Source organism: Ctenocephalides felis, unplaced genomic scaffold (genome assembly GCF_003426905.1).
Source record: "Ctenocephalides felis isolate EL2017-DRISC unplaced genomic scaffold, ASM342690v1 CF-g0.4_SCAFFOLD_01886, whole genome shotgun sequence".
NCBI classification, from domain to species: Eukaryota; Metazoa; Arthropoda; class Insecta; order Siphonaptera; family Pulicidae; genus Ctenocephalides; species Ctenocephalides felis.
This window is the reverse complement of record NW_020538040.1, coordinates 82,445,044-82,462,197: the sequence shown is the minus strand read 5'-3', so window position 1 is coordinate 82,462,197 and position 17,154 is coordinate 82,445,044. Positions and strand designations below refer to the sequence as shown.

At 27.5% G+C, this 17,154-nt stretch overlaps 1 protein-coding gene across 2 annotated transcripts in view; it reads left to right on the top strand.

The window, feature by feature from the left end:
- LOC113376513 (protein Skeletor, isoforms B/C) overlaps positions 1-17,154 on the top strand; it is a 36,963-nt gene that overhangs the window by 5,997 nt on the left and 13,812 nt on the right. The gene's annotated exons all lie outside the window — the stretch shown is intronic.

Here is a 17,154-nt window from a genome sequence, read left to right as displayed (position 1 = left end):
ATATAGTATAACAATATATAACTGAACATAAATTTCTAAATAAGAAAAATTTGTAAAATCTTTTGTTTTATTGTATGGAATTTTTCTTTTCCTTTTTCTTCCGCATTTTATGTTAGTCAAGTTAGATTTTTTTATCTGTTTAATCTTCGCCCGTTTAACCTTCTTAAAGAACAAGAAATGCGTGTAACACATATACATATCACATAAAACATAATGCTGGTAAAAAACTACTAATGCTTACAGCAAAATAAAGAAAGTGATCTATCTGTATACAAGTAACAGTTAATATTGAAAGAAATCGAACAAAAAACATAATTTAAAGCAAAGCGGTCTACAGAACATGTTAATCGGGTGCTGATACAATGCAATAATGGAAACTTGTTCGAACAAACATACTTTATTATTCTCTATTTGGACCTCAAAATAAATATAGTTTAGCTATAATGACGACTGTCACTACCGTACCCTAGCAAGAACCGTGCCCAGTCTCCCCTACTTTGGATTGCCATATTATATATGCTACGTCAAATTATATTGTTAGTTAAAAAGATTTCTCTGAATGGTATCAATTACAAAATTATGTTAATGTTAAAATAGTTATTTAACAGGTTCAGCTTCTCGAATTACGCTATTTTATCTAAATTAAAATTTAACTAGTAATTGAAACAAATTAAACAATTTCAATCAACGAATTTACATAAATCTACACAGACAAAAAAAAATCAATATGACATTCAATTTATATTTAAACGGACTTCACAATGTACTCGTTTATAATATAGTTTTTAATTAAAATTTCAGCTTGCAGTGTTTTTGTTAATTTTTGTAGATTTCCTTTCATTTTGAAGCACTATTAAAATATTTTTTTGCAATAGAAAGTTAAAAAATCAATATTGACCAAGCACTTGAACAATCATTGTTTTTTTATGCTATTACATGTTTTGTAATTATTAACATAGAAGATTCATAATTACATCGTAATTGGTTTTGACAAAACATTATGAGATATAAATTTAAAAATCTAAAATAAATAAAGTAATTTAAAAAATTTATATTAAATTTTGTTATTTAACAGTAAATTATTTTTTAAAAATTTATTGTAATAATATGATTGAAAATATATTTTACATAAACAAATTTCAGCTTTGCATTGGAAAACATTATGTTTTTATTAGAAAAAACATTATGTTGTTAATTTCGTTTTGTCAACGTTTCAAGTCATTCTAATTCTAAATTTTAAATCGTTTCGCGCAAAATGTTAAAGAATTATGAATGCGCATAATCAAAAATTTGCATTTTGCTTACGTTTTCTCGAAAACTGTTTAAAAAACTTTTAAAATGTAATTTCAATCGGTTTTTACATAAAAATATAGATAGCACTACCTTTCCAAGTAGCCCTTACCCCGGCACTATTGCATCCAATAAGAAGTTCATCAGCATTACTTATTCTGATAATAAATTCTTCAAAAAGAGATAGACCATCTGTCGCCATCAATAAAACCACGTTATCAAGAAGCCATTACAATAAGGCAAGTTCTTATTGCTGTTAATAATATAAACATATTATGTTAATAATTAGTATATGTCAGATAAACCTAATAATTCATTTTTGAAAAAAAAACTCTCACAGTAGTTTTAAAAACAAGGCATATATTTTTTTACAAAATGGAAATTATTATCGATCCGAGTAGATATGCTCACAGGAATATTATGATGATTACATAACACATCGATTGCTTATTAGGAAGAGGTTCAGTTACCGACTTCATCCAGTCTGACATTTTATGCAAGAAACTCGTAAATTTGTTTGAGATTCTCCGTCTAATCGATCAAATTGTGTGTGTTGGCTTTCATCGTACAAGAATTACATATTTTGTGTTATGTGCAATATCTTCAACGGCAAAAAAATAATAAAAAAAACTTTCATTGTTTGTCGAATGCGTCGGCATACGTGTCTACATAATACTAACGCCGATTACATACATTACAACCACTTGTGGAAGCACACAGCATAATATTTATATATATATATATATATATATATATATATATATATATATATATATGCATGTGAGGGAGTTCATCTTCTAGAGGATTCAAGTATAAAATGCCAACGACCTTAAAAACTATTAGAAAGTATTCGATCTTCAATCTTTTCATCTCGATGAAGTAATGACATGTAAGTCAGATTATAAATTGCAACTGGTGCTGCACTGTTTCTTATGCAAAATATGGAATATAATTAGCAGGTTGTAACATTATGCATAGATGACCTTTCTTGTACACAAGAAATTGTTGAAATTATATCATACACTGTAGTTTCAGTCGGCTTCCTCTATTGTTATGTATTGGAATAGTCTGGTTGTCTGTAGTTACACAGTAGAAATAGAGCAATGTAAGAAAACATTTGTGAGCAGGAGTCACGAATTCTGTAACTTATTTTTCAAAATGTCTTTTCCTCGTGAATTAATGTTTTGAGCTGTGAGATTTTAAATCAAAGATTCAGGTTCGATATTCTGATCAAGCAGTGGTTACTTCGGGTTTCTCTTGGAAATATAGATAGCAATATGGTATCCAAGTTAAGATAGCTCATCAATAGAACATTCTTCACTATTAGAGAATTTGCAATAATGAATTTATTAATAAGAGGTAGACCAACTGTTCGTTTGCCTTCTGATGAAAACCGACGTAGGCCCTAAAGTTTTGGTTGCTGTTCAAATAAAAAAGAAAACAAATTCTTAAAGATTAAGTTATCTTTAAATCCCCCTATCTGTTTTATTTTACATTAACAATCAATTAACTCGATCTTGATAATTTCTCATTTTGCCGGGATGTTTTTCAGGTCAAAGTTAACATATTTTTATTAATAATTGCTTTTTACTAACAATAAGTTTTGCTTTTTGAATTTAATAATAATCGACGAAATAGTCGATATTTTTTATTTTTGAAAATGTATTGGAGTTACAAATTAGAAGTTTTTTTTGTCATGATTAGATAACTTCATAGCAATTGCAATATTTCAGTTAAAAACGCTCACATGTAAAATATTATAAGAATATCATAGTTATATAAGTCAGTCAGAATCATTTTACTTCCGATTAATTCTATCTATGTCAGGATTTCAATTAATGAAATTTTATATTTAGCCCAATCGCTATATATTTGAAGTAAAATTTTATTCAATAAAATTAGCGATATAGTTTTCTCCTCTCCTCATAGCACTTGTTCATTTCTAAAGTTTCTATAATTGGTCTATTTGCGTTCATGTGTTCAATAATTGATTTTGACATGATTCTCAACTTTTTTATCGGATGAATTTATTTTATTACTTTCACTATATTCAATTTGAGACACGATTTTAGTGCCAGGTGCTTCATCATGCTAATAATGTAAATGATTATCATTTGTGATTTTTCACTGTGACCTTTATCATCGCATTTAAAACTTGTTTTCGTATTAGTAAAAACCAACTGCTGTTTTTTTATGAATGTATTTTTTATGTGTTTTTGTTTATTCGCACTGATTTTACCTACAAACCATGGACATGTAAATAAGATTAATGTCTAGTTTTATCAATTGATTGTTGACACTAATTGACAGGGTACATTGTTAAACGTACATTTATATATTGGTAGCAACATACATTTGTATACTGATTGATTATATCTAATTTAATTTTTTTTCTCTAAAATTCCAAACACCACTTTGCAATCTGCAAGGAACAAGAATTGACATTCATCATATTTTTAAATTGGTTGTGATTTCCGAAATTTGATTAAACACCATTCATAAGGGTAGTCAGATTATTACATTTCATTCGTTATATACGATGAATGCTATAACATCCCATATCAAGGCTTCTATTCTACACATTGTGTAGTCATATATTAGGACTAGACAAGAAATTAGAAGATGAATTAATAAGAAAATACATAAAGAGTCAGTTAGTTATTACGTCGACAGGTATTACAATAACAAAAAAGTAAGGATATATAAAATTAAATTCGAAATCATTGACTGTGAAATTTGGATGCTATAGCATTCATGTGATTCTGCATTACAATTAAAATGAATGCTTTAGCATTCACGACCGCGAGCGTGCTAATGGGATGTTTGTAGCGTCGTGGTAAATTTCTGTCTTTGTTTTTATACAAGCCCGGGTTTAAATTCGCGTTTCGAACAACTTAATATCGAGGTGTAGTGATAAAATGTAAAATACAATATATAACAATATATAAAATACAATATATGTATATAAAATATACATCAAAATAGATAGAACAACCTTTAGTTGCCTGCTAAAAAGCGACTTTTACTAGAAATATATCTTAGCTCCGATTGCTGTTCAAAAAAAAAAGATTAATGTTGACGTTTATTAAATATGTTACGTGTTTCGTAAATTCAATTATATTCATCTTGCATATTTCTTCAAATTGCAATATTTCACCTCTTGCATTAGCTTTTAATTTCAAGATAAAACACCATCATGCGATGGCAATAAGCAATTATACGACCACGATTCAGAAAGGCTACTGGTACCTTCCTTTTTGCAATAGAAAGGTGCTTTACTGCTCGGTCAACAGCAAAAAACTGAGATTTTATATCGAGATTAATTCAATGTGCTTCCAAATATACCAAAACTTTATCCGGTGATTCAATATGAAGATTATTACGAAATGTAGTCATTACATATTGTACAAACATCACATATTCTTGCTCGTTTGTATTCACGCGATACATCTTATAATAACTTATAATCATCAGGTTACCTAATACCTGCAAAAAGTTTACAATTGTATAAGACAGGACGTACGAAATTTAGAGTATCATAATTTACATTTTGAAGAGGCAATAAATTTTAATGCACTCTGTTTAGAGAAAGTGAACTAGCAGCCGGTTGACCTTCACCGACATATATGTATATAAAACATACAAACAAATCTATATATATATATATATATATATATATATATATATATATGTGTGAGAAAATTATATTTGAGAGTATAACATAAATGAAAATTATTTCCGAAGAGATATTTTCCCATCGTCACAATACTTGTAATATTTGAAGCCCAAAGTATTATTACATTTAGATTTATTAAAATATATTTTTTTTCATACTTTAGCTATGTATATATATATATATATATATATATATATATATATATATATATATAATGTATGTATGATGTGAAGGGTGATGGTTAAGTTCACTAACTCTTGTCGACAGTGTCTTGTAAGTCTTGTGAGTTTGTTTTTGCATATAAATCAAAAATAAGTTACTAAGTTACTAGTTGTGTAATAGACACTCTTTTCAAAAAATGGATCCGATTCAGTTTCTTCTTTTTCGGGATCGTGCTCAGTAGAGTTCTTTCTTCGCTGTCTATACTCAGCACTTCTTCATTTGTTACCATTAATTTCTACTTTATCTTCTCCATTCGCTTACAGCACCATATTTAAAAACTATCCAGATAGTTTTTATCGGCATTTCTTAGATTCCAAGTTTCTGATCCGTACAGAGCTATGGTTCAGGTGTTACATTTAATTAGCCTTTTCCGCAAGTCGAGGCTCAGTTTGCTCGTCAGTGATGTTCTCTTCTTTGTGAATTTTTAACTTATTTTTGAATATACTTTTGGACCTACGTATTTGTGAGATTGTAATGTGTTTTGAATTTACTGCTTATAAAGACATAATTTATATTCCAAGTTTAAATATTATATCACTCTATACTATTGACGCTTCAATGGTGATCTTTGGATAGCTTTTAATAGATTATTGTAAACGTATACTATTTGATTTGCATTATAAACTTTAGACAATTTTCAATTACCATTCCCCGGTCTTTTCGGAATTGTTCACTCCGGTTGTGGACAGGGTTTTTTAGCGCTGACTTTTCATTCGGCCCGCTTTCCATGAATGATCGTGGCACATGTCAACCCAAAGAAATTCTCGATTTTATGTCGGGCATAAAATTGTTATAAACCTCGATGGAGAAGAGAATTCGCTAACTGTACACACATTTGTGTAGGTACAAATAATCATGATCGCGAGTAAAGCTGATAGCTCGGGATATACAGTTACAATCTGTAACGAGACAGTTATATATATTATATTATGCATCGACTCTGGACAAGTAGGCGCCCGCGCCGAGCCGAATTGTGCTCCAGATTGTCATAATCGGCCGTCAATCGTAAAGTTATGCTTTCTAGACCAAATGTTAGTGCATTGATAATGTGCTGATCCATACAGAGAAAATTGTTGTGTTGATCTTCAGTTGTGCTTAGCCAAACACAATTTTAGAACATTGATTGAGATACGATCATAAATGTTACCACAACTAATTTTTAGTATTATCAACCGTAGCGAAGTTGGTTTAGTTTCAAGATTCTGACACTGACATAAAGCCATTTAAAGATGGTTTTTATTTGAAAATACAGGAAAAATAATTTCAATTGAAAAAAGATTGCCACTGCTCTTGAACTTATGTAATATGTAACTCAGAATCGAGCTATAGACCATACCGACTGTGTCAACAGAGTACTATTTATCAAGTTATTGCTACATAACTATTTTTGGTTTAGACATCAATCAGAACTTAAGAGTCCTATGAACAATTGTGATGAAATTCTTGCAAACTACCTTGTTTTATAGATAGCAACCCAAACAGTTGTCCTATCTCTCTATTATCAATTTTGTCATTACAATTTTTGTAATGACAAAAATGAGATGCCTTTTTATAGAGTGCACTTGATAATATATTGATATCTATATTTCCAAGTGATAATCGATGTCACTACTGGTTGACATCAGGCTGCTCGTGACGGGTATCGAACTCTTTTCTGACTTATTGTTAGATCTAGTTGTTTTAACCACTTAACTATGGGCAAGCCCGCTACCTAACTTGAAGAAAACTAATATATATATATATATATATATATATATATATATATATATATATTACAATGTTCTTAAAGAGAGATTTTTATTTTCGGATCCAGAGTGACCAAATATACAATAGAACAATTTGTATGATTTATTAGAAAATTAATATCCGGATTTATTAAAAAAATATTTGTCTTTAGATTTTGCTTTTCATCTAAATTTTGCTACAAATGTAAATTACTAATTTAAAGTTATTGATATTGAGTAGTTAAAATCTTAATTGTTTAAACTTGTGAAATGCAGTTTTTTATAATTTTATGGATTCAAATTATTTTGGAAGTAAAAAACCAAAAAAAAAAAAATAATAGCTCTAAAATCATTTATGTATTTCTCTTCGAGTTGAATAGTAAATCTGATTTATAGCCTAACTAAAGAAAATGAGTGAAACATTACAATTGATTAAACTGCTATCTTTGAATCCTGTTTTTTGAGTTTCATAAACGACAAATTTTCATACGATATTTCTTTTATTAGGTTGTCATACGAATTTTATTTATTTTATGCAAATTATTGTCATAACTATTAAGTTTAAAGCACATCATTTTGTGCTGAATTTGAGTCAACGCAAAGTGAATATTTATTCATAGCCAAATGTGCACTCCCAATTTTACATGCTCTTCATCAAAATTTTACACCGTTTGATATTCGACGCTTAGCAGACAAGTCATTAATTTTACAAATAGTGTGTGATAAAATTTCTATCCTGAATCATAAAGGGTGTAGTGTATCAGGAATTATTAAATTAGCAATGCAATTCCAAAGTGTTATGAAAGTGCAGGATCTAGCACGACACCACAACTGGAGCCGTTATTATCGTCCGCTTGACGATTCTACGAGTTTTATGTACACTTTCCGCATCTAATATTAACATTAAACTATTTGGCATAATTATATATATATATATATATATATATATATAATATATTTATATAAATCAGTTATTACATCTATAAAAGTCTTTATAAATTTTTCAACCATTTTTGTTTAAAATCAATCGTTTGTATAAAGTCAAAGCTTTTTCAATTCATTGAAAAAGCAAGTTTGATATTTTTTAGCTTTGATAGAGCATGTACTCTCTTATCCCTTTCTACTCATCGTTCTAGATTTCAATTTCGTCAAACTAATTTCCACTTTTTGCACAGCTTTTGTGACCAATACGGCTATTTGCAATTGGAAATATATGTTTAATACAAATTTTAACATGATAGCGGATACAACAATTTAATGATTACCTTTGTCCCACAACGTAATTTGGATATTAGTCTCATAACCAAATAACACTAAATCAGTCCATGATTATAAAAATATTTTTAAATAATTTTTAAATTAGCAAAATCTGAACTTACATTTATGTTTGTACGATTCCCTCTCAGAAACTGTTTTACCTTCAGATTTCATTAATCAAGCTTTACATTTGTTCTGCTAAAATTGATTTTGCTGCAAATTATTAATGAACTATTTACTGTGTGTGCTCATCAAGAAATATTTATACAATGCGAATCCATGATTGTGCAATCTAGTTTTGTCGATGGTAATCTTTCCTTCGCCACGGAAGATCCACGAATTGTTTTGAAAATTTTTTAGCGGATAGAGCGGATAAATATAAGCTTTACCATAAGCTAAGAAACTTTTTGATCGAAATTCAATGAAGAACTTTTACAAAAATGACGATAATAGATCAATTATTGCTAGTTGTTCCCGTCGGATTTTACTTCAAAATACTGATCATTAATATGTTTATAATCGAATATATTCTTAAGATTTGAGTTGAAATTGGTTCACAAACAACAACTCTATCGTGTACTTATTTGTTATATTTTATGATTATGATTTACTTTTAGAATAAAAAACTTAACGATTTACTTAAGAAAATTCACATTATTTTGTTGATTTTTGTAAATGAGCGATGTTCCTTACTTCTGAAATTGCTTAGTATTGGCTAGTAAATTAGCTTAATATTGTCATAATAATGAATTTTCTCACAAAAACACAATTAGATTAAAGTTTTGATTGTAAAAATTAAATATAGTAAATGAAAATAACCTATAACACTCTAGTTTTTTCTACATAATTCTATATGTCTCTATGAAAAAAAAAAAAACAGTCAGTGCTATTAGGAATTTATATATTTACATATGTATTATTAATACACGTCTATTCATGTATATCTTCTCATGCGTAGATCAAATGCTAATTAGGAAATTTGTTTTCATTTATCAACCTCATGTATATAACATTGCTGTTCTCACAGTCAGTGATACATTAAAATTCTAAAAATATCGCACATTTGCTTACATGTGTTTATTTTCAATTGCTAATTTATTCTAATTCAAAATTCTCATGATCCGATGCTATACATAAACAATATTTAATGTCTCTGCATATCGATATTCGTTAGCATATTAGTCAAAGGAAGTTTGAGAAAGTGTTTGACCCACTTGTAAAATAATGCAAGCGATGCTAATTAATTGATCATTTATTTAACCGTGCAAATAATTAATGTATTAGATGAGTGTTTGAAGTAAACAAGTGTTTGCTATGCAAGAGTGGTAATACGAGTAGGTTCGGTGGGATGAGAGGAATAGTAACAGTGATCGGAAACATTTCTTGAAACTGCATATCGTTTTCATTCGCAGAATTTCTTATTAAAAATTTATATTTGTTTTATTTGATACCTTTATCAACTTCCCGTGGAGTAAGTTATAGTAATCGCAAAAAAACGAAAATATTTTTTTTTACATACCTTTAAGTTTCAAAGGATTCTGAACATTTTGGCATACCTTAAAAATGGATTTATATGTGTATTTGTGTGTTCGGATACAAATTTTCGTCGACGATTTTGGGGAGACATGCTGATTAGTTTTCGGCAAGGTCAGGTCCAGTTGTTTCGAAGAACTGCACAAAATGTGACAAAAATGATAATTTATTTTTTGAGAGAACAGAGCGCCGGATGTGAATAATTCAAAATCATTTCATTTGTATTGACGAAAAAAACTGATTAGATTTTTGGGAGGGCAGGTCCAGCGGTTTTGGAGATCCAATAAAAAAGTAAAAAAAGTTCATATGCATATAAAATTATCAGATATTTTATAAAGATTTTAATAATAAGTACAAATTTTCTTAATGTTTCTATGGTTCCGTACCAATGTTTATTCTTTAGATTCGGCGCTTTACGTGCTATGATATTTCGTCTTTAAAACAGCTGTGCAGCACGATTGGCTTGAAAAAAAGTTCCAAAATAATCCAAGTATTAAAAAAATTTAATTTTTTCAAAAAAGTCGATTTTTTCAAAAATTTCTTTATTTTCTACATATTATACTTGTTTGACGGGTGTCCAGAAATTGCCATAGAGAAAGAAATAAAATATAAATTTACAAAATTATATATACAAATTATATTCACAAAATTATATAAGAAATATTCGTTTGAACAAAAAATTTATTTAACATGCAATGTATGAGAATACTGCTTTTGAAAAGAATGCTTTTATTAAATTTCTCGAATATGGTTTAGAAAATATTTGAAATTTATTACCAGTTGAATAGAAAATGTGCATTAAATTAAGGTTTATGAGTAATTAAAAAACCAGTTTGCATGTATGATATATTTTAGGTTCGAATGTTTTTTTTTTTAATAAAATGATGAGATATGAAATATGAATCAATCAAGCTTTTAAGTGCAACCTAGAGCTTTAGTGAAATTATGACAATTTTGTGGTTATTCTGGTTAATCACAAATTTTGTTCATTTAAACTTTGGAACCGTAACTGTGAATAACATCCTCAAAAGTTGGCGCAATTATACAGTATTGTAAAATGATAATTCTATAAATTTTCAATACAATAAATATCAGACGTGAGTGTGTCTATTTGCAAAGTTTCTCAAAAAGGATTGCACTGATTTTTAAAAAATAATTCAGTTATTTTAGATTTTAAAATTTCATAATTTTTCTCAGAGTTGTCTACCGCTGGTGTAGTGCAATTATCGTCAGACATTCTATTGACAGCAATAAACTTTGTATTTGGACATAAATATTTGCGAATCATCGAGCGTTTTGCCTGACATATGTAAATTGCATAACAGAACTTCCCAGCTCAGCCGGTAGTTGGTGAATTGCAAGTTATTACATTCTCTACATAAAAATTTAATTTGCATTTACTAAATGCATACTATGCATTTATGACTTTTATTAAAGTGCATTTGCATGTGGTTACACAAATCTTTTATAGGTATATTTGCATACTAGATATTTTGAAAACGGATACACATTTTGATTTGTTTTGAAAGTATTTTTTTTTGAACATAGAAGTTAAGAAGGCACTTGTTAAATTCATAAAACGATTATTATTAATTTCGCTGATATAACACGATTATAGAGAAGAATCTCATTATTTTTAGGGATGTTTGTAGCGTCGCGGTATTCGTCTGGATTTGTAATCACAAAGTCACAAGTTCAAATCCTCGCTTCGGAATTGAGCAAAGTAGTTTTCACATCACATGAACATATATTAAACATAATATGTTTTCAAGTGCAAATAGTCAATAGTCAACAAGTTAAAATATACCAACAGTTTCAGAAAAAGAAAAATCACCAGGTTAGTTGCTTTCTAAAAAGCTGCATTGATGAGATGCATCATTAAAACAGATTATAGTCTCTTAGTTCAACTCTTAGTTCTTAGTTCTATAATTGCTGTTCAAAAACAATAAAAAAGCTGATAATGGTGTAAGCAATATTTTCCGGTTAAAATTTTGCAAACCAGTACTGAGTTTAGTAACATATTAACACATCTTCTCTAAACATCATGTTTACTTTTTCTATAGCAAATCAGAAAATCATACTGCTAATTGTTTTTAATACTAAATACTTGCTGTGCACTATCAATTGAATTTTTTCACACACAAATCTTGTTGTTAACTATATTATTAGCTTTCATAATAATGATTAAGTGATTTGATAATGAATAACAGATGATTATCAAAGATTTTATACATATAACTTAATATTTTGAAAATAAAAAGTGAAGCGTCTGTCTGAAAATTAATATTTATAGTCTCATGTTGACTTTGTTTAAATTATATGTCATCTCAATAATATCTTATGTTCTGTTATCTATTTATTATTTTTGAACAACCAACGTCGTATTTTGGTACTTTTTCACATTTTGTTAAAATTTGAATTCTATTGATTATTTAGGTAGTAAAACATCTATTGGAAAATTCATACTCAATTTGAAATATTATACAAAAACTAATCTAACACAACAATTTAATTATTCTTCGAGTCATGGTGTTCTATAGGAAATCAATCAATAAACATTGTTTTATTTAACTACAAAATGAATATTAACTGACTTCAATAGTAATCAAACAAAATTAACCGTAATACGATTGTTTTACTATCTTTATTCAAGCTTTGTTTTTTTTTTTCAAAGGAAATACAAATGCTTGATTCGTAATTTTTCAGGACACATTGTTTTACTTCAAAAGTTTTCAAAATTATGTTCAAATTTCTAATTTGATTTTGCAATATTCAATAAATAGTATGCATTATTGAATATACATTTATTCGCACAATGAAAAAAGGAAACGATACGATGTGTGCAGCTGTTTTTTTTAGCAACCAATAACCATAAATTATTTTACTTTTAGAGTCTGAGGTTTTTGTAACATTAGCAATGATAACATCATTTTACGCGTCAAGAATGAGTTTTTGATATTAATTTTTATTATATTTCTAGACCAATTTTTACTTTTATTAGTGTAATTTATAAATAGCTAATTTCATATCCCATAAATAGTACTTTTATTTATAGACTTCATTCAACAGTTTAATCACGCTATCATTAAAGCAAAAAATTTGCACGAATATATAAAATTAATCAGTAGAACATGACGATATATATATATATATATATATATATATATATATATATATATATATATACCATACCTGTATCTGTAACTTTAATAAATTCACAATATTTTGTTTGTTATGTAAGTATGTGAAACTGTTTAACATTCTTTTAAATATTCATGAGTAACATATTTGTGAAATGGATTAAAATCTACAAAATCATTGATAAATCAGTTTTGCTTTAATATTAAGTTGAAAACATTTAGTATGAACGAAAAAAAAATAGAATATCAGCCAGAAAATTATTTACAGAAAAGAGAAACGAAATTACAAGCTTTTCAAGCTTTAAAAAAAAGGAATAGATGGATAATGATTTTTTTTTTTTAATTTTTATTTGGCCTCGCTTACTCTGAGCATTTAGCCAACATTTTTATTTATTTACATTCTATACCAATTTTTATATCACATTTAATCTATATATATCGTATTCTATATTCTTTTTTTTAATTTCTTCAATTTTTGTTTTTTTCTATCAAATTTCTAATTCTATTCAACTTCTATCTTCATTCCATTTTTTCTTCTTCATTCTTCTTTTTAATCTCAGCAAATTCTGATATTTTTTCTTCCCAATACAATTCAGCTTTTCAAATTCTGTAATTCCTATTTTTCTTAATTTTTATTCAATTTCTACTTAACAAATACAATTTTTATTTAGTTTTAAATTAACTATACATATTTTTTTCCGATATTCTAAGTCAATGACAGGATTTGATCCGAAGATTCCTGCCGTGTGAATCGAACACGCTACCAAGTAAACTATGCTCACCACATGGATAATGATAAAAATCTATTAATATTTTATATGAAGAATACAAAAAAGAGACAACAGCGAAAACCAAATACTATTTACTCGCTCTTTGGTGTTCATTGTTTTAGGAGACCAAATAAATGTTTCATATAGAATTATAATAATATAATATTATATATATATTATTGCACCAATATATTTAAATATTGCATAAATTATTATAAACATAAACTATTCGAATATAACTTTATACATATTTAATTCAATATAAAAATTTCCTTTACTTTTCAATATTGCCAGACTATTTCATGACTGCTAAGAGCCTACATGTAATTGTTGATAGAAAAATTTGGCATTTTAAAGTTTTTAATGGTGAAAATGATTTCAACATAAATAAAAAAATCCGCAAGTTTTATATAATATGCATAATATTTTTTACTGCGATCGTAAATAATAATAATAACGACTTGAAATTTCTTTTGAGGTATAATAGGCAATGAATGTGAATTATATTACACATAACATTATACAGTATGCAAATTGCTAATACTAAAAGCTTTGAAACTTTAAATTGAAAACTGTATACATTCAAAGTTGTAGACGATTTTAAAATTTCCTTCATTTTCTAAGTAGTTAATGCAAAACGTGTGTAGTCCTAGCAATAACAATAAGTTATTGCACTTTTATACAAGTTTCTAAAGTAGTGAAATTATTGTACTTCCAGTAACAATAAAGCACTCAAGATGCATGAAAGTGCACGTTAGAAATAAATCGAACGAATTTTTCTACAATTTCACTTGCAACACGAGATAATTCAGCGGCATAGAAGTTGTTGATTGCATGCAAATCATCGATTGAAATAAATTATCCAAATCAACGCGAGACGAACTAGGTCATTGTTAATCATATTTTACATATTTATAGGTATATGTGCATTCAGGTGATTATATATGCGTGCTGATCTACGTATAAATTATAAACAATATATATATATATATATATATATATATATATATATATATATATATATCTATAACTTTTTCTGATCAATTAATATTATTTATGATTTAATTAATTTTAATTCCGTTTTTTTTCGAAGTGTTTTTTTATTTAATATTTTATTCATTTAATTATGTTTATTCGGATACAGGTTAAAACTTCTTACAGTAAAAAAAATAACACTAAGACGAAATTAATCCTAACAATAAAATTATGATATTCAATTGACAATAATTAAAAATACATAATAAGACAGATTACTTGTACCAAGATTATATAATGTTCCGTATTCAAAATGAAAAATAAAGTTAAAAAGAGAATAAAATTATTGATGATATAGAAATTAAATGATGGTTATTTTGATAAAGAAAATGGGGAAAAGTTTAACTTGAATTATATCATATATTGTTTATACTCAGCAATATCGTAAAAACATTGGACTTTTAAAATTTTGACGATGGTACATGTAATGATAGTAAATTTGAAAAGTGTACTTGAACACCAACTTAATAAAGTTACATATTTGGGGATTGATCCTTTGATAAAGGTCCTCTTTATTAAATAATAGAATTTGAACATAAAAAATAAGTGAGAGCGTTTGGGATTATTTTTATGAATGACAACTTGATTAGCAAAAATATGCAGGGGACAGAAAATGCTACAGGGATGTTAAATGTCGAAAAATATTCCTATGTATGGACCAAAAAACTCAGAAAATAAACTTTACGTTTTTTTAATCCAAGTATATTTTCTAAGAACAACAAAAAACAATTTTTTTGTTATATATTTTAATATTACGGTTATGAAGATACGGCAAAAAAGTGCAAAAAATGACAATTCATTTTGAGAGAACGGAGCGGCCGATTAGAATAATTAAAAAAACATTTGACTTGTATTGATTGAGCGCAGTTTCGAAAATACGGAGCACAAAGTGCAAAGAAGGAAAGTTTTTAAGAAAACAGCGCATCCGATTAGAGTGATTCAAAGAAAGAGTGCGTGTGTAAGGTTCACACGCGATTGAAGTAAAACTTATTTCCCACTGTACAAGATGGCATTTAAGTAAAAATAAATACATCATATAACAATTTTGAATAATGTTTATTTGTAACAAGGTAACACTCGTGATGCACACATTTATTAGTGTCAACCATTATTCACATTTATATATTGATAAATTTTAAATTATATATTTTTAATAGCATTAAAAATATGTATAATATTTAAAAACAATAATGTTAATGAAGTCATACGTCAAATATGACATGATCGGTTTGTCATTGTAATTAGCATTTAGAAATGAACCTTCATTAGAGAAATGAAGTAATTGGTGATTAATAAATTCTATAATATTCGTTCACACAGTGGATTATGTTAAACAACGCCTAAACAAATATTGTTTTCGCAACATTACTGATCATGTGAGTGTGTTTGAAGAACTTCATGTAATTAATATTAACATACATTCATTGAGTGCTTGTATTTTTTACTGTTTTGCTGGCGATATAATCTCATTCTTTGAACAGCTGTAATATCTGACTTGCTTAAAAAATATTTTCCATTTTAATAACTTCAAAGAATTATAGAAACTACTAATAATATAGAAATAATTTCTAATCAATAAACTTACGGCACAAATGTTTAATTTGTTTTATTATTTTGCCATATACCACTAGTTTAGTTCAATATGAATCATATTTTAGGTCGAGATACAAATCTATGCGTTGTATCTCGTAACACACATATTGTGTATTAATTGTTTTTATTATGTACATATCCCAATCATAATCACTCATTTTGTGCTTAATTTTTTCATCTGTATATTTTTATTTTATATGTACCAAGGCTACATAGCGTGTGCGAGTACCAGTTTCAATTAACAGAACATTTTTTATCAGCAGACAATCTGTCTAGATAGCAAAATACCACTTTTTATAGAGAATTGTAATAAATTGTTTTTACCGTTGTCTGTTGATGTAAGTGAGTAATATCTGAACTATGACCGATGCGGTTTTGTAACAGCAGTGAGTAATTTTAATAAAAGTTGTCGGCGGGAATGTATGATGCTTCAAGAAGTTTTTGACTGTGCATATTTTTTTAACACTTTGCAATTTGTATGTTATATATTATACTTGTCGCTACTACTGCTAAAACTGTAATGGACTGATAAGCTACGAAGAGTTCTCGCCAGTTTAATTAAATCTACTAATGATACTAAATTATTTTTTTGTGTCAGATTTTTTTGAAGAAAACTGTAATGGATACTGATAAGCTACGAATAGTTCTCGCTAGTTTAATTAAATTTACTAATGATACTAAATTATTTTTTTGTGTCAGAGTTGATTAATGATAGATTTTGTAGTTCAAGAAGTAATATCTAAGACTTTTCTGTCACTACATGTCATTTTATTCTTGATATGTACATGTTACGAACTTACTTACAGAATATATAATATAGTATAACATCTTTTAAATCAAATTAATATAAACAATGTGCATATAAAACTACTTCAAAAAGCAATCACACAATATTTGAAAATGATTAAAAAATT